Source organism: Amblyraja radiata, chromosome 4 (assembly GCF_010909765.2).
Source record: "Amblyraja radiata isolate CabotCenter1 chromosome 4, sAmbRad1.1.pri, whole genome shotgun sequence".
Classification (NCBI taxonomy): Eukaryota; Metazoa; Chordata; class Chondrichthyes; order Rajiformes; family Rajidae; genus Amblyraja; species Amblyraja radiata.
This window is the reverse complement of record NC_045959.1, coordinates 87,609,706-87,629,140: the sequence shown is the minus strand read 5'-3', so window position 1 is coordinate 87,629,140 and position 19,435 is coordinate 87,609,706. Positions and strand designations below refer to the sequence as shown.

Below are 19,435 nucleotides of genomic sequence, written 5' to 3'. Positions count from 1 at the left end.
TCGTAAGGAACCAGACCCACCTACCTCCATGGTTACTATTGGTAGGTTTGTTACTTTTTCGGCATCCTCCGTGGACGTTGAGGCGCCGGTGTCTGGATCTGTAGTTGGGTCGGTGTTGAGGGTTAGCGCATTTCCCAGGAAGGCCGGTCTGGGCCATGGCCTAAAAATGACCGATGTTGAGTGTTCCTGGCCTTCGAGCTTTCACCAGTTTGTCTTGGCCGACTGATGGTGCGTAGGGGTGCTGTTTCTGGCCGAAGTAGTTTTTAGACGTTGCTTTAATGAGCCCCAGGGTTTTACCCTCTTCGTCAAGTTCTTTTGCCTGTTTTGATAAGTTGCCTCCAAATAGTAATATTGGTGGTTTGGAGGTTCCAGGTTTGCATAGGCCTGCAAATTAGGGTCTAAAGCCGGTTGGATGGCACTCTTCCTAATGATGTTTACTCATATTGGTAGTTGCAAAATAAAGCCAGTGCATCCTGGTGATCTTGTGTCATGTCTTTTTCGTTTATTGTGCGGGCGAAAACCGTAATTCCCGCTGTTAGGACTTTCAGAACTTTCTGTAGTTTCAAGTCCCTGGCTCTGATTGAGGCTCCGACATGTTTTCAAATACACTGGTTGACACTGGGAACATTCAGTGATTTGCAGTTCCCTGGTGGTAAGTGTCTTGCTATGGTGTCCAATAATGCCTGTCCTTATAGCTGGTTGAATGACAAGTAGTCGATACTTGCAGCTATTTTAGGTTCCAGGTTTTGGCCAGTTTGGTCGGGTTGAATAAACTGGGACACCATATCCAATAGGTTTTCCTGCACCCCATGCGCACTAGGGGTATGTTCTGCACACCCCTCTTCAGGGTCAGCCCAGAATTGACCCCCTGTACTCCCCTCTGATGAGGGAGAAACACTGTGCAGCCCTACAAGAGGTACTGCTGTAGGACTTACTAGCTGCCCACTGTGACTAGTCTTCATCTCCCGGAGCCTGTCACTTTGGAGTATTTGCTCCAACAGCCGCTCCAACTGGCTCCAATGCTCTCGGGCACTGGCCACTCGCGGCTGCTCCTGTCCTCAAGCCGCTCCAACCGGCTCCAATGCTCTCGGGCACTGGCCGCTCGCGGCTGCTCCTGAAGCCGCTCCAACCGGCCCCAATGCTCACGGGCACTGGCCGCTCGCGGCTGCTCCAGTTCTTGCAGCCACTCCAACCGGCTCCAATGCTCACGGGCACTGGCCGCTCGCGGCTGCTCTAGTTCCCCGCTCCCAGCCGCTCCAACCGGCTCCAATGCTCACAGGCACTGGCCGCTCGCGGCTGCTCCTGAAGCACCTCCAACCGGCCCCAATGATCACGGGCACTGGCCGCTCGCGGCTATTCAGAGTCGGACTCATCGGAGTCAACGACTCTGTCAGTTTTTTGCTTCGCTCTACCGCCCGGCCGTGGCCGGTGCGGGAGCGAAGTCGGGCACAGCTGTTCCCATTACGGGAGATTGGCCTGCCGTTGGCTGCTGCTGCTGGCTGCCCGCAACTCCGCGGTTCTCCCCCGCCAGCTTTTTCGCAGCCTTCGTGGATCTGGTCCATGCCTCCACCTGTAAGGTAAGTGGAAGGAACGCAGAGTCTCCTTACCTGCTGTTCCCGGCTTTCAAATTCTGCCGCTGTGACTCGTTGCAATGCGTGTAGCGATATGACACGGATGCGTCCTGGCGGGGTTCTTCACGTAGTCACTCACGTGACTCCGAAGTAAAATTGTCCCTAGTGTGTGTAGGAATGTGTGGGGATCACTGGTCGGTGCGTACTTGGTGGGCCGAAGGGCCTGTTTCCAGGCTGTATCTCTAAATCTAAACTAAAACTACATAAAACTAAAACTATATGACTCCAAAGAATTCATCTCCCTGCACACAATTCATAGATGATTTAGTCACCATTTATTAGCAAAATTCAGGAGAGTGAAGAACAATTACCACTTGTCTGGTTAGATTGCAGCTTCAGAAATATCCCCAAATCCATCCATAACAAAGCAGTAGCAAGCGGCTTCGTGGCCACCTCATTCCTTCCATCAATGAAGCACTGTGGCTACTGATGCACCGACTGCAGAATGCACTGTAACTCTTTGTCTGAGCTGCTTTGACAACACCTCCCATGCTTCAACCATCTAGAAGAATAAAGTCAACAGGTCCATTAAATCATCTCTACCTGTAGGATCCTGTGCAAGTTACAGACCATCCTGATGGGAAGTATACCACTCAAGTATCAACATCTCACAATCTCTATTTTGGAATTCCCTCCCAAAGACACCAAGAAGTACCTTTAGTAGAGGGATTGCAAGAAAGGAGATTAATTACCACAACTTTAAGGGTAGTTTGGGATGGGTGGTAAATACTGGCCTTGCTTGTGATTCCTGAAAAAATGGAAAAAGATGAATGAAAGCTGATGTATCCATTGTCCCATACAAAAACAAGCACTGCCATCGGATAAATAAGTAACATAAAGCCACCAAGCTTTCTATTTTTTCAGTATACAGAAATTTAAGTTCAGAAGTAATCAACAGCATGTGAACCAGCATTATTGGTGAGTTACGGATTAAATTATGGGGAAAAAAGAGACTTTTGAGTCTTTCAGCTGCAGGGACTGATGTTCTGTAACTGTGGATTAAGTTTATGTTGTGATACATTGCAGTGTACGATGGCAACACGTAGGGTAAAATGAAGATCAGATTTATATTATTGTAAGCCCTACCTATGAAAATATCTGGTCCATTTTTGAAACATAGTTTCTTTTACATTTTGAAACTGGATCAGTTCCGAATACATCAAAGTATACTGGAATAGTTGCAAAGGAGGTGTTCACAGAACTGTAAACAGTTTGGAGGTATCGTGCCTTTTTGTATTGAATTTGACTATGATGCTATTTCCAGGGGTAGAAGTCCGCTCATAATTCCCTTCCTTATCATTAATATAAGATAAGCATATTGATGAGGATACCGGAAGGAGATGTTGTCAAGCTGGAATGGGTGCAGAGAAGATCTACGATGATGTTGATAGGACTTGAGGGCCTGAACTATAGGGAGCGATTAAGCAGGCTAGGACTCTATTCCTGGGAGAACAGGAGGATGAGGGGTGATTTTACAGAAGTGTACAAAATCACGAGCGGAATAGATCGGTTAGAGGCACAGATTCTCTTGACCAAAGTAGGGGAATCGAGAGCAAGAGAACATAGGTTTAAGGTGAAGGGGCAAAGATTTAATAGGAACTGAGGGGTAACTGTTTCACACAATGGGTGATGGGTGTATGGAACAAGCTGCCGGAGTGCATAGTTGAGGCAGGGACTGTAGCAACATTCAGGAAACATTTAGACAGGTACATGTGCCTGAGGGTTTAGAGGGATATAGGCCAAACAGAAGCAGGTGGGTCTAATGTAGATGTGGGCAAGTTGGACTAAAGGGCCTGTTTCCATGCTGTAAGACTCAATGACTATATGACTCTATGACTCTAAAGGAACTCTCTGCACTACATAGCTTAAAAGCCAAGTTTTAAATTGGAACACTGAGAATGCATAAAAATATACTCATTAGGAACCTCGCTTTCAATGGACACAATCAAATGTCCAGTGAAGCCTGCTGTCACAAGATAAGAAATCTGAATGATGGGTACTATTGTTTCATAGAAACTTAGAAATCCTAAACATCAGCTAAATTCACAGAGATGCTTTTATTATCAGAAATGGCTTCCAGTCAGATGTAACTTGTCCAGAAGGGAGGGGGTTGACAATGATAATCTATTCCCCTTCGCAGCCATCTCTGTCCTTCCATTTCTCTATAGAGAGTGAAGCAGTGTTGTTTTGTGCTTAGGCGGCCTGCTTACAAAATTACTTCCTGTGAACTGCAAGCTGTCCCTCTTGTCACCACATATTTGATATGAGAACAAGGGTGGCACAGGGTTTGATCATGACTACGGAGTTTGTACATTCTCCCTGTGACCATGTGGGTTTTCTACTCTTTCCTCACACACTCCAAAGATGTACAGTTTGTAGGTTAATTGGCTTTGGTAAAGATCGTAAATTGTCCCAAATGTGTAGGATGGTGTTAGTGTACGGGAATCGCTGGTTGGCGCCGACTTAGTGCGTTGAAGGACCTGTTTCCGCACTGTATCTCTAAACTAAACTAAACTAGTCTAAGCTAAACAGGTTTAGCCGCAGCTGTGCCTCCAGCCACAGAACATCGACAGGCCTTACTGTCCACAATGTTTGTGCCGAACATGATGCCCACTTCAACTATTCTGCACATGCTCCATATCCATCTGTTCCCTTCATATTCACATGCCCATTGCATTGGATCTAGGCCCCCTGCCAACATAGTTTAAACCCACCCGAGTAGCCATTTGCAAACCTGCCCACCAGGAAATTGGTCCCCTCCCAGTTCAGGTGTATAACATCCTTCTTGTTAAGAGGTCACCTCTGCCCAGAAGAGATCCCAATCATCCAATAATCTGAATCCCTGCTCCCTGCACCAACTCCTCAGCCATGCATTCATCTGTCCGATCTTCCTATTCCCACCTTCACTCACATGTGGCACTTGGAGTAATCTGGTGATTGTTACCCGGAAGTCCAGCTTATTCACCTTTTCCCTAACTCCTCATATTTAATCCAATTACACAAAATGTTATTCCCTTATCATGTATATATGCACTGTAAATGGCCCGACTGTAATCATATATTTCTGCTGACTGGATAGCATGCAACAAAAGCTTTTCACTGTACCTCGGTGCAGGTGACAATAAACTAAAGTGAACTCACTCTGTCGGACCCTTTACCGATCAGTGGCATTTGTGCCAATGTGCACAATGCCTTCTGGCTGCTCAGCTTTCCCATTTAGAATGTTCTACAGCTGCTTAGAGATATCCTGGATTCTGGCACCAAGGAGGCAACGCATAATCCTGGAGATCCATTTGCAGCCACTGAATTTCCTTACTGTCCCCCCAACTAACGGGTCTCCACTCACTCTCATTCTGACTCATTCTGACTGCACCCTTCTCCACTGTGCCTCAGAGCCAGGTCTGATGCCCAGACCTCACTGCTACTGTTACTGCTGCTCTCCTCTGGCCAGTCATCCTCCTCGATGGTATTGAATAGGGGAATGGCCACAGTAGCATCCTCTGGTTTTGCATTGATTCCAATGCACTATTCTAATGGTATCTACTGAGTGGCATGTTGTAACAAATTTAATATAAGGTCTCTTCATCAACTCGACATGCCAGAACCTGCATTCAGTTGTGTGACAGATGTTTGCTATGGTCATCCAAACAAAACTTGGTGTGTTTCATTTCTAGACATCTTTTGTAATGTACCAAATGCATGAATTGAGAATTTGTGGTGTGATATAATTCTCTCTTCTCATGCCCAAAGAGATATAAAAGCATCTCTCTGCTCTGGTTTCTTTGCCACAAACTTTTACTAACTAATATTACAAATGCCATGTATGTTACAGCAAAGGGCTAACAGGTGCAATGTGATTTGCAGAATATGCGGTGTAAAAAAGGATAGATTGTGAAACAGAAGTTGTGAAGGATTTTGGGAGCATTCGACCAGAATCTAAGAAGAAACCGTTCATATTAAAAACTTTAAAATGGAGAAACGTTTATTTTAATCTGATGGTAATAAACTTATAAAGTGAAATGGAATAGGTGCTTCATACTTTGTGGACAAATCTTTGGGGACAGATCTGCTAACGTTTGTCGTCTTTAAGGAAACACATCCAAGGTTCCCCGCTCCACAGTAGGAATAGAATTACTGAAGGAAGGTGATGATAGCTACAAGCTGCCAAGATATGAAATATGTGTCCTGGAGGAGATCCAGCAACCAGTGCCACAAAATGCCAACAAGACAAGGGTCACCTGCTTATTCCCAATTGAGAAAGTACTACCTGTTTAATTGAATCTGTTAATGTGTTTCTGACACATTGAACGCAACTCGCCAAGTCACTATGAGATAATCAAATTAGATTTGTCCCTTAAATGACCTATATGTTCCACCCACTTACCCATTCCTCACTAGCTCTCAGGGTGAAGGTGGCTTTGATAATTGCTTTTCTTTTTTGCCCATTCCCAGCTGCCCAGTGTGTATTGACCGGAGAATATCAGGGACAATTAAGTGTCAAACGCACAGTGTACATTATAATTTGAAAAGCAGTACCTTTGGATGTAGAATTACATATTATTAGTTGAATTAACATTGTGCCTGCCTCATCGGTCAGGATTCTATCGCTGCAAAACAATAGTGTTAAATTATCTCTGCTGGATTTGTTTTGCCACACAACAAATTGTTTAAACAAGTGTGGTACAAAAATCAACTACATTAGGCCATCGCTAAACTTTAGATTTCAGTGGTAAAAAACTATCCTTGTAATAAAACTATCCTTACAATGTAATAAAAACAAAACATTGTATAGGTCAGGCAGCATCTGTGATTAGAGTAACTGAGATAATGGGTCATGTTGACCTATCATCAGCAGTTCTTGCGAAGATAAGGATTAATTTTATAACCATTTAAACATATCAACTGAATATTCAAGTTTTAAATAACAGATATTTTTCGTACAATTGCTTGGTATTTTTGAAAGATACAGCATGAAAAGCATTGAGACCAGACTGAACATCGATCACCCGTTCACACTAGTACTATCTTATCCTATTTTCTCATCCACTCCCTGCACACTCGGGGTGATTTTCAGAGGCCAATTAACCTACAAGCCCGCATGCCTTTGGGATGAGAGAGGAAACCTGAGCACCCGGAAGAAACCCATGCAGTCACAGGCAGAATGTGAAAACTCCATGTAGATAGCACCTGAGATCTGGATCGAACCCAGATCTCAAGAACCGTGAGGCAGCTGAACCACTGTGGCATCCATTAAAAAGCTGTTGGAGTTTTGCCTGGGATTGCTGACTATTAGCTTGATAACTGTGTTAGAATGTGGGACATCTGTACAAATACATGAGTCGCAAACTGCTACATAGATAACCACTGCAGTTTGCCAATTGTTTCGCGACATTGGATTTAGATTATACATCCTTGAATCGCACAGCACTTGACCAGGGAGATCTACTGCTCCTGCTTTGGGTTAGACATTGTACAAGTTAAGCAAGGCCATTTACTCGTCTTTAAACAACTTCTAGTTATTTTCTTTTACTTTTCTCTCTATATATTACATGATTTTAAATATTAAAGGTCTGTTTAATTTTTCATGGTTTTTGATTTTCTCTGAGCATTTGTAAATGTCAGAAAAATTCACAAATATTCAAGCTCTCTGGACAGCTGATAAGCCTGGAGCTTAATTGGCTGTCGAAGCAATTGGGTGTGCAAGGTTTGCTCTTTATAATTAGAAAGGGGCTGACGTCCGATCAGCTTGAAGCAGGTTTTATTGAGAATGTATGTGCGAGAGAGCTGCATTGGTAGGTGAACAGTGCGTGCATTAGTGGCAATGCAGGCCCATTATTCTTTATTACTATCTATGAGTATTTGGAAAATTTATTATAGCATATCTTTGAGGAGCAAGTAAGTGACTCTGGTCCTGTGGTTTCCTTGAGCTGTCCACTAATTTGGTTCTTTGGACTTTACTTTAGAGATACAGTGCGCCCACGCCGACCAGCAATCACCCCATACACTAGCACTATCCGACACACTCGGGATAATTTATAATTTTTTTACTTAAGCTAATTAAACTACAAACCTGTGCATCTTTGGAATGCGGGAGGAAACCAGAGCACTCGGAGAAAACCCATGCAGTCACAGCGAGAACATACAAACTCCGTACAGACAGCACCCATATTCAGGATTAAACCCGGGTCTCTGGTGATGTAAGGCAGCAACTCTACCCCTGTGCCACCGTGCTGCCCAAGAATGGACAGTCACGGTGGCACAGTGGTAGAGTTGCTGCCTTTCTGCAAAATGCAGCGCCAGAGACCCGGGTTCGATCCCGACTACGGGTGCTGTCTGTATGGAGTTTGTATGTTCTCCCCGTGATCTGCGTGGGTTTTCTCCGAGAACTTCGGTTTCCTCCCACACTCCAACGACGTACAGGTTTGTAGGTTAATTGGCTTGTTTAATTGGCTTGTTAAAAGGTTAAATTGTCCAAATTGGCGATATGCAGAGTACTGCCCTGCCAACTACAAAATTCAGAAGATTCAGAAGGTTCAGAAGAATGGTTGTACTCCTCTTGTATATTGCCTGAATCTGCTGCAAGCCAACGTAATAAGATCAGTTAAGCATCACAGAATTCTATAGAGGAGTAGAAATCAAGAGCACGGAACTTATATAACACGGAATCAGCTACTGCTGGAGTATTGGGTCGAATTCTAGGTAGTGCATTTAAGGAAACATGAAGAAAGAGAGCAGAAGAGATCTACTGACGTATCCAAATTGAGGGACTTTAGCTTTGTGGAGTGGCTGGTGTACTGTAATCTTTCTGTTTGGAATGCAGGAGGGTGTTTGTTTAGTTTTTTTAGTTTTAGTTTAGCTTAGTTTATTGTCATGATTATCGAGATACAGTGAAAAGCTGTATATTCTTATCTGCGGAAAGAATATACATGATTATTACATGTTCACAGTGCACAGATACAGGATAAAGAAAATAAGGTATAGTGCAAGTAAAGTCCGATTAAAGATAGTCTGAAGGTCTCCGATAAGGGAGGTGGTAATTCAGGACTGCCCTCTAGTCGTTGATAGGATGGTTCAGTTGCCTGACGACTGCTTGGAAGAACGTGTAGGAAAGAACTGCAGATGCTGGTTCATACTGTAGATACACAAAATGCTGGAGTAACTCAGCGGGTCAGGCAGCATCTCTGGAGAAAAGGAAAGGAGGTGTTTTAGGTCGGGTCTGATGAAGGGTTCCGACCCGAAATGTCACCTGTTCCTTTTCTCGAGATCCTGCCTGACCTGCTGAGTTACTCCAGCATTTTGTGTCTATTTACAGCTGGGAAGAAACTGTCCCTGAATCTGGAGGTGTGCGTTTTCAAATAATCACAAGTTACAGTATATGAGGAAAACAGTTTGGAAAGTAGTTGGTTAGGTTCTGAAATACAGTCACAATGTTGTTTGCAGCATTGAAAAGGGAACTGCATAAGCATTTGAAAGGGTAATAAATACGTGAGACATTTTAGGAGAGCAATTAATGAACAAGCTGGATTTTTCTTTTACTTGAAACCATTGCAGCCTAACCATTGATCCATTAAGTCTTTTTTTATGCTGTGACCATTCTGTGATGGATTGCTACTGTTTGTCAACACATCGATTATGCACAAACAAGGCTGTTGGAACATGATGGAGGTGGATTTTTTCCCCCTGCTGTAATGTGTTTATTTCTATCCATGTACTCTATGCCTGTACTGCAACAAAGATCGGGAGCCAAGAGGTATTTGTCTCAGACTCTGCCACTACTTGTTTATGGGCATTATTTGCAAGGATTTTCAATGAGGTAGATAGTAGTTCAATCCACCCTTATCTCCAAAAACGCGCAAAATTCCAAGGTCCTTTTTAGCACCATCACCTCCATCATCTGTCCTGCCACCAGCACCAGCCTAACTGGGTCCCCTGCTAAGTGCGAGGAATTTACCACATTTTTCACCAGCATGGTAAAGAATATAAGAACAAATATTTCCCCTCCCACCCGTGACCTGGCTGTCTCATTGGTCTGCTCTTCAAAATTAGACAGTTTCCAACCCGTTACTCTACCCTCCCTTGTAAAACTGATCACCACCATGAAACCTACTACCTGCCCCCTCGACACTGTCCCCTCTGCCCTCCTAAAGGACGTCATTACAACAGCTGGTCCCAGCATCCTCGCCATCTTCAACAGCTCTCTGGCCACTGGCACTGTACCTACCTGCTTCAAGCATGCGGTGGCCCAACCACTCCTGAAAAACACTAACCTCGACCCCACCTTGCCAAGCAACTACAGACCCATTTCTAAACTGCCTTTCCCATCAAAATCCCTTGAAAAGGTAATTTTAAGTCAACTTATACCTACCTTCACCAAAACACTATCTTGGAAACTTTCCAATCAGGTTTCAGGGCTCACCATAACACAGAGTCTGCCTTGCTGAAGGTACACAATGACTTACTCCTCACCATTGACTCCGGCGACTGTGCAATTCTGCTTCTTCTTGACCTCAGTGCAGCATTTGATACTGTCGACCACACCATCCTAATTGACCGTCTCCGGTATGGGGTTGGTATTGATGGCACTGCCCTGAGCTGGTTCATCTCCTACCTCAAAGGTAGGAGTTTCTCGACTAACATAGGCAACTCATTCTCCTCCCCAGCTAATCTCTGCTGTGGGGTTCCACAAGTTTCCATCCTTGGCCGCATTCTCTTCTCCCTGTATATGCTCCACTTAGGCCAAGTCATTGAAAGGCACGGCATTTCCTTCCATTGCTACGCAGACGATACCCAACTCTATCTCCCCCTGAAGCCCAAAAAACAATCTAATCTGTTTAACCTTACCCACTGCCTCGAGGATATAAAGTGTTGGGTGGCCCAGAACTTCCTCCAACTAAACGAGAGTAAGTCTGAGGTCATCCTTCTCGGCCCCTCGGACTCAATCAAAATGATAGCAGGCAGCCTTGGAAGCCTTACCCCACTACTCAAACCTCACGCCAAAAACCTTGGCGTGATATTTGACTCACCACTGAAATTTGACAAACAAATCAATGCAGTGGTAAAAGCTAGCTTCTTTCAGCTTCGGATGATAGCTAAAATAAAACAATTCCTCCAATTTGTTGACCTGGAAAAGATCATCCACACATTCATCTCCTCCCGCCTAGATTACTGCAACTCCCTTTACATTGGCATCAGCCAATCTTCCCTGTCCCGCCTACAACTGGTCCAAAACGCCGCAGCGAGACTCCTGACGGGCACCTGAAAAAGGGACCACATCACCCCGATCCTGGCCCCTCTCCACTGGCTCCCTGTGCGGTTCCGTATAAACTTCAAAATACTCCTCCATGTCTACAAAGCCCTCAATGGGCTTGCCCCCACCTACATAAAAAGTCTTCTCACCCACCACTCCGCCTCCAGGCCCCTCAGATCGGCCGACTTGGGGCTGCTGAATATCCCACGGTCTAGGCATAAGCTCAGGGGCGACCGCGCCTTTGCGATTGCAGCCCCTAGACTGTGGAACAGCATCCCCCTTCCCATCAGAACTGCCCCCTCCATCGACTCTTTTAAGTCAAGACTAAAGACTTATCTATACTCCCAAGCCTTTCCTGACGTCCTCTGAGTGAGGGCTACATGTATATATGTATGTAGTCTGTTTTGATGTGCTATTCCTATAACAAATGTAAAGCACTTTGGCCAATGAGAGTTGTTTTTTAAATGTGCTTTATAAGTAAATGTGACTTGACTTGACTTGACTAGTTGCGGTAGGATGGTTCAGTTGCCTGTTAACAGTGTCAATAAAAGTGTCAATACAGTTTTAGCCCACTCCCCCAACAAAGAAAAAAGGTCACCTTTCCAGGCACGTGGAAATACCTGCCATCTGTGATGATTTCTTATCTGACTTCAGTTGGGGGCACCGAGAGAGGTTCAAGGTTCAAGGTTCAATGCCTCCAACCCACAATCCAGCAGAAATTCACCTACCCATTCATCCCTATTCTCACAGTGTATTCAGTTTCCTCAGCGAATATTCAACCATCTATTTTGCAGCAATCAAACAAGGATTGCATTGTCACCCAGTGTGTACCCAGCAGTTTTTATACATTGGAACATCATATATCCAAGGTCCAGTCAGAGAGGGGCAATTACACAAGACACGTTATTTATTTATTTCAAACCAACCACAGTCCATAAAGAATCTGTAGCTGTACAACTGAATCACCTCACCTTTAAATCCATCCTCGAATTCTAGGTCTTCAAGTCTGGCTTTGCACAATTATACAGTACATAGAACAATACAGCACAAGAACAGGCCTTTTCCAAAAGTCAAGATGCCACTATGGCATCTCCCTCAACCACCAACACCAGCAGCGTGTCACAGAACCTCACCATTCTATGTGTAAAAAAATGGTCTCGCACATCACCTTTAAACTTTGCCCCCAAATGGTCTCATGCAAAGGACTGAGCCTAAAGTTTGCACAGCTAAATTGCTGCTGCTCATGCTTCTCTTACAGTCAGAAGTTCAATGGCTGATGTCTCTTATGTACCTAACTTTATCCAGAGGAAAGAAAATCACTCATTCAGCATCCTGAAGGGAAATGGCGTGAGCAATGCCATTTCAATGTGTGCTTCCATGTATTGTGCAATATTTGGGTCAGGATAGGTTTGTCCCTCAATATCAAAATTATATTAATTTATTTCATAATCACTTGCAACATCGACAACCACCATCGCTAGGGCAAAACCACGGTGAGCTAACAGCACAAGAATGAGTCCTTTTATGCCACCATGTTGTCCACTGTGCAAGAACCTGACAGAAAGCCTTCTAAAGCCAAGAGTGTTTTATTGTCGAAGATAGACACCAAAAGTTGGAGCAACCCAGCGGGTCAGACAGCATCTCCGGAGAAAAGGACTAGGCGACGTTTCAGGTCGAGATCATCAGACTTCCTACACATTGAGTTTTATTGTCATATGTTCAAAAACGAAACAATTCTTGCTTGCAGCAGCACACAAATATTAAACATATTACTCTGTAAAACCCACAATAAACACCAACAAAACGTTCAGTTTAAAAAAAAAACAAACAGACAAATAAATAGATCATATCATACAAAGATGAGAACAATGAGTTGCTATATAATTGAATTGAGGGATTTTTTTTAATGACTTCATAAATTAAGTGAAGCCTTAGTTTGTGATGTTATTAAAGCTGTTCAAACCTCCACATTTAAATTCTCATCATAATAAAAAAAGGATCAGGCAGGATATTGCTTGTAATGATCCATGTACCATTTGCATTAAAATCACTTCCTACTAATTTTGTATGTTGCACAATGAATAACCACATGAAATTTCCAATGGCAGAACATACAGATATTACTCCCTGATTCTGATTGAATTTTGTATTTGTGAGACAATTTGCTATGATCCTATTTGTTATTGTATACTGTTCCCCATTTTCCACAAACAACGCCTCCTCTTATTTGTAATGTACTGATTCATAAATCTTTTAACAGCTGTACTGATTCATAAATCTTTTAACATGCAAATAAGGAAATAAGGATTTTCTATAGAGCATTGCATACAGAACAAAGAGACTGATGAAAGACACAAGTGCTGGAGTAAGTCAGTTAATCAGGCCATATCTGTAGAGAACATGGATAGGTGCGTTATGTGTTGGGACCTTTCTTCTAACGGGGGGTGAAGAAGGGTCCCGACCCAAAACATCACCTTTAGGGAGCTGTCCCACTGCGGCGACCTAATCTGCGAGTTCAGACGAGTTTGCCCGCGACTCATACTCGCAGCATGGTCGACACGTGGTCCTAGGAGGTCTTTGTAATTCTCCTTCATGCTCGAGAGTAGTCCCTGCGTACTCGAGGCCTCAGCTAGGTCGCGGCGTATTTTTCAACATATTGAAACATGCCCGCGAGTAAAAAAAGGTCGCCATGGGGAAAATTGATACTTTTTTTACTCGTAGGTTTAGTCGAAGTAGGTCGTAGTACAGGTGCACAACCTTTTATCCGAAAGCCTTGGGACCAGACACTTTTCGGATTTCGGAATTTTTCGGATTTCGGAATGGAAGATTTTTAGCGTAGATTTTAACGTTTTTTAGATAAAACATTACAGGGGACCGGGTGGATCAGTGGTAGAGTGCTCGGTTCGTGGCCGCAAGGTCGCGAGTTTGCGCCTCGATCCCGGCAGTTACTCGGTGAGGGAGGTAGCGCTCTCTTGTCACCCTAGTGGGGCTACATGGCCTTAGGTGGCCTAGCTCGGGGATTCTTGAATCCCCCGAATAAATAATTTTAAAAAAAAGATAAAACATTAAGTAAAACTTTAAACATAAACTGGCTCAAACTAAACACATGACAATATACTTACATGCAGTAGCCAGTCCGATGATTTTCAGGGCCCTCTTGCCGTGAACTCCAGCGTCGGGTGAAACAATTCCTCAGCGGCTGGTAAAGTCTGGAGCGGCTGCCTCTTCCCCGGAGACCGGAGACCGGGGCACTCGTAGCCCTCAGGCCGCGCAGGTTGGAGCACCGACCCCGGCGAACTCGATCCCTGGCTCCAAATCCAGCGCCGCCCGCGGCTGGACGCCCGCAGCCCCAGCTCCGCGATGTTGGGAGTCGGCGGCCACAACGCTCCGGAGCTTACCGCACGGCGACCCGGTAAGGCATCGCCCGCTCCCCGCTGGTATCCCAGCGCTGCGCCGCCGCCGCCGCCGAAGTTGTAGTACCGGCCGGTCCCGACAGGAAACGGCGCTCCATTTTCGATGGTAGGCCGCGAGGACGGGGCGAAGAAGCAGCTTGGAGGGATGCTGCCTCTCCGACCAGGTAGGGGACTAAGAATTAAAGTTTCCCCCTTCCCCCCCCACCCACACCCACCACATAAAAGACCTCCAAACTAACTGACTAACATTTAAGCAATGATTTACAGATGTTAAGTAGCTACAGTAGTCCAGACCTGGGTTGACCGTGGGTCATTTCGGGTCAAGTTTGGCGCCAAACGCGAGCTTTGGTGTGCAGACGACATCCTGGGAAAAATGTCCGGTTTTCGGAGCTTTTCGGTTTCCGGAATTTCGGTTAAAAGGTTGTGTACCTGTAGTAGCATGTTATTCGTTGGTAATCGAGGGTAGTCAAAATGTAACCGAAGGTAGTCGAAGGTAGTCATAGATAGTCTTCAACATAGTCGAAGGGAGGTCGAAGGAGGGCGTTTTCACTCTCCACTATTTGGTGTCCAATTTTCCCGATGTTATTCGAAGCTAGTCTTCAACATAGTCGAAGGAGGTCGAAGGAGGTCTTCTACACAGTCGAAGGAGGTCTTCTAAACTCACCAATTAGGTCGCCGCAGTGGGACAGCCCCTTTACCATGCAGTCCAAAGATGCTGCCGAACCTGCTGACTTATGGGCCTGTCCCATTTAAGGGCCTGTCCCACGAACATGCGACTGCATGCGGCAAGCGCGACCTAATGTGGTCGCTTGAGCCGTACGGCCTCGCGGGGCCAGTCCAACTACGATCGCCGGAGCCGTATGGAGTTGTGCGGAGCTGGTCCCGACATCGCGCGGGGCTCTGGAAAACTGACAGTGTTCAAAAATTCCGCGCGGCAACTGCCTGCCCGCCCGCAGCCGCATTGAGACTGTACTCACCGCCTCGATGGGCATACGCAGCGTCTTGACGCCGTACGCAGCGTCTTGACGCCGTACGTCACGCGCGAACCTCCCATGGACCTCGCTCGAACTTCACGTCACTCACTCGACCTCCGCGCGACCCCCGCTTCCGGTTTGGTCACGCTTGCCGCATGCAGTCGCATGACGTGGGACAGGCCCTTCAGACGATTTTTTCGGCGACTGCTGGTGACTGGCATAATCGTAGCAGGTCGCCGAAAAACCGGTGACTGGAACGCCCTACGACAATGTCTACAACAACCTACCACTTAATCGATGTCAAGCTACGGCAAGCCAGACTGTGAGAGCTTATTAAGCAGTTGGCCCCAAATCCTTCAGTGGGTCTCCAGTGCTGAGTGCCTCCTGGGTCCTCATTAAAAAAAAATATTGATAAAAAAATGTTTTAATGGCGCGGCCCTGTCCAGTCGCCGTTGTGGCAGCTCCGCGAAAATTGTGTGTGTTTTTAACTTTCATGTTCCTTTTCAACTTATTTCTAAGTTCTAACTCCCTAGTACTAACAAAGTATGGCAGGGAAACCCTCTTAAATCTAAACTCTAGGGCAAACGGAGACTTTTTAAACTCTGTACTTACTGATCCAGCATGGCCAGCAGAGATCAGCAGAAGCTGCTGCAGCAACAATGGGAACTCGGCTACAAGGAAAACCCGGAGAAAACATCGAGGGAAACGGGGGGGGGGGGATTCGGAATAGGCTGAGAGCCCAAGCCTTTCGTCCCCCTCTGCCCAGCATTCTTCTGGCGAATGTCCAGTCCCTGGAAAACAAGCTGGATGACCTCAGGGCGATGGTCAGATTCCAGCGGGACATAAGGGACTGCAACATCCTCTGCCTGACTGAAACATGGCTGACCTCACTGATTCCGGATCAGGTAATCTGCCCAACCGAGTCCTTCACTGTCCACCATGCTGACAGAACAGAAGCATCTGGGAAATCCAAGGGTGGAGGAGTCTGCTTCATGACCAATAACAACTGGTGCAACCCTGGAAATATCAAGATGCTTTCCCGTTCCTGCTCGCCGGACCTGGAGCACCTGACGATCTAATTCTACCTTCCCCGGGAGTTCGGCTCAGGGATCATCACAGCCGTATACATTCCACCGCATGCGGGCACCGACGTGGCACTATCGGCCCTACACGATGTGCTATGTCGACATCAAAACAAGTACCCGGATGCGGCTATGGTGGTGGCTGGAGATTTTAATAAATCAAATCTCAAGAAGGTCATGCCGTTCTTCTACCAACACATCACGTGTGCCACCAGGGGGGAGAGAACTTTGGACCACTGCTACACGCCGTTCAGGAAAGGCTACAAGGCCGTCTCACTCCCTCCCCTAGGAAAATCTGACCACGCTGCCATTTTCCTGCTGCTGGAGTATAAACAGAGGAGAGTTCGGGAAGCGGTAGAGACGAGGGACGTAAAGCGGTGGTCCGACCAGTCAGAGGCCATGCTGCAAGATGCACTGAGCGATGTCAACTGTAATATGTTCGAAGCAAGTTCCAGTGACGTCAGTGAGTTCGCAGAAGCAGTCACGGACTTCATCGCAACAGTAACCGACAACATCGTCCCAGATGGAGCAGCAGGACACCAGACGCTTATGGCAGGGGCTACGGACTGTAACCAACTACCGGGGCACCCCACCCTCATCCGTATGTGCCGGCACCTCCCTAGCTGATGACCTGAGCTCCTTTTACGCTCGTTTCGAGATGGGCAACACCACCCCAGGTCTGCCGACTATCGACAATGCCGTCAGCGGGCTGGCTACCGAAGCTGAAGGGAGGAATGTGCACACATTCTCGCTGTCCGAGCACGACGTGAGGAGGGCTCTGACATGGGTGAACACGAGGAAAGCTGCAGGCCCCAATGGCATCTCGGGGCGAGTACTCAAGTCCTGTGCTACGCAGCTAGCTCCAGTGCTCACTACAATATTCAACCTCTCCCTGGCCAAGTCCGTGGTCCCTGCCTGCTTCAAAAAAACCACCATTGTACTGGTACCAAAAAATGCCTCCCCAGCCTGTCTGAATGACTACCTTACCTCGGTAGTCATGAAATGCTTTGAGAGGCTGGTGAAGAAACACATCTGCGCCTTCCTCCCTCGGAACATAGACCCATTACAGTTCGCATACCGTCCAAACAGATCCACGGACGATGCGGTCTCCCAGGTTTTGCACACCGCTCTCTCTCATCTTGACAGCCAGAAGGGGGGCTACGTGAGGATGCGGTTCATAGACTTCAGTTCAGCCTTCAACACGATAGTCCCCACCAGACTGGCTGGGAAGCTACTGGAATTGTGGCTCAACACCTCCCTGTGTGCCTGGGTCCTGGACTTTCTCACCGCCAGGCCCCAGGTAGTCAAGATGGGAGGGAATACATCGAAGTCCCTCACCCTGAGCACAGGATCACCCCAGGGTTGCGTCCTCAGCCCCCTATTGTACTCCCTGTACACACATGACTGTGTGGCTAGGTTCAGCTCCAACTTAATAATTAAGTTTGCTGATGACACTGTGGTGGTGGGCCTGATCTCAGACAACGATGAGAAGGCCTACCGGGAGGTGGTGGCTGATCTAGCACTCTGGTGCCAGGACAACAGCCTCCTCTTGAACATCAAAGAAACTAAGGAGCTGATCGTGGACTTTAGGAGGGCACATCATCCGAGGACGTATACACCATTGAGGATAAATGGGGATCCTGTGGATAGGGTGAGCTGTTTTAAATATCTGGGAGTCCACATCTCTGAGGATATGACATGGACATCACACGCCTCAGCACTCGTGAGTAAGGCAAGGCAGCGCCTTTACCACCTCAGGCAATTGAGGAAATTCAGAGTATCTCCGAGGATCCTCCAGTGCTTCTACGCAGCGGCTGTGGAAAGCATCTTGTCCGGAAACATTACCATCTGGTTTGGGAATTGCTCTGCCCAGGACAAGAAGGCTCTGCAGAGAGTAGTGCGTTCGGCCGAACGCACTATGGGAACTTCACTCGCCCCCCTGCAGGAACTATACATCAGGAGGTGCAACTCCAGAGCCAAACAAATCATGGGAGACCCCTTCCACCCATGCAACGGACTGTTCCAGCTGCTACGGTCAGGCAAACGCCTCCGTTGCCATGCTGTGAGAACGGAGAGGTTGAGAAGGAATTTCTTCCCAGAGGCCATTCGGACTGTAAACTCCTATCTCATCAGCGACTAACTTTACTGAACGTTTTTCCTTCCAATATTTAATATGTAAAAGAATATGTGAGTGTTTATGATTGTGTGTATAATTTGTTTGATTGTTTGTTTGTCTTTTTGCACAAAGTCCGCGAGCATTGCCACTTTCATTTCACTGCACATCTCGTATGTGTATGTGACGAATAAACTTGACTTGACTTGATGGCTGTTGGTTGAGGACAGACGACAATTGGTTCGCAACAGCAGCTGCAAAATGGCAATGTAGAAATTGTGTAGGAAGGAACTGCAGATGCTGGTTTATACTGAAGATGGACACAAATTAATCTAATCTAATCTAAAATGCAGGAAAAACTCAGTGGGTCACATAGCATCTCTGGAGAAAAGGAATACGTAACATTTAGGTGACATAGGTGACTGAAGTCTGAAGAAAGGTTCCGTCCCAAAACAAAAGCTATTCCTTTTCTCCAGAGATGCTCTCTGACGCGCTGAGCTACTCCAGCATTTTGTATCTATCTTCAACAATGTAGAAATTGGTCTTTTAAATTTTTTTATTTAAAAAAAAATTTGTTTTCATACATTAAAACATATCTGCTTCCCCACCTCCGCCTGGTCAATGCTCCTTACACCCACCTTTGATCACATCTCTAAAAACCGTCCCCTTTTCTCTATTAAACCCCTCTCTTTCCACACCCCCTGCCCCTTTCCCCCCACATTCATCCCTTTGGTTTCACTTTTCACACCTCCTCTCCTCATCTGGCACCCTTTTGTCTTCTTTTCACCTTTAACCTTTGACACTTCCTCCATTCCTCCACCTATCTGCCAATTAACCCTCTACTTCCCCCCGCCCTCCACCTGTATCCACCTATCACTTTCCAGACTGTGTTTCACTCCCATCTTTCTTTTCCAGCTTTCTTGCCCCAACTCCTATATCTGAAGAAACGTTCCAAACTGAAAAAATCACCTAGCC

At 46.2% G+C, this 19,435-nt stretch overlaps 1 protein-coding gene and 1 long non-coding RNA gene across 2 annotated transcripts in view; one reads left to right on the top strand and one right to left on the bottom strand.

Annotated features, from left to right (window-relative positions):
- The window catches only part of tsnare1 (t-SNARE domain containing 1), an 807,948-nt gene that overhangs the window by 332,754 nt on the left and 455,759 nt on the right, over positions 1–19,435 (top strand). The window lies entirely within an intron of this gene.
- On the bottom strand, positions 3,357–18,275 carry LOC116972361. The gene is made up of 3 exons (XR_004411785.1): positions 18,265–18,275; positions 16,911–16,913; positions 3,357–3,415 (listed from the first exon to the last, which is right to left on the bottom strand). It is a non-coding gene; the product is annotated as an uncharacterized LOC116972361 (long non-coding RNA).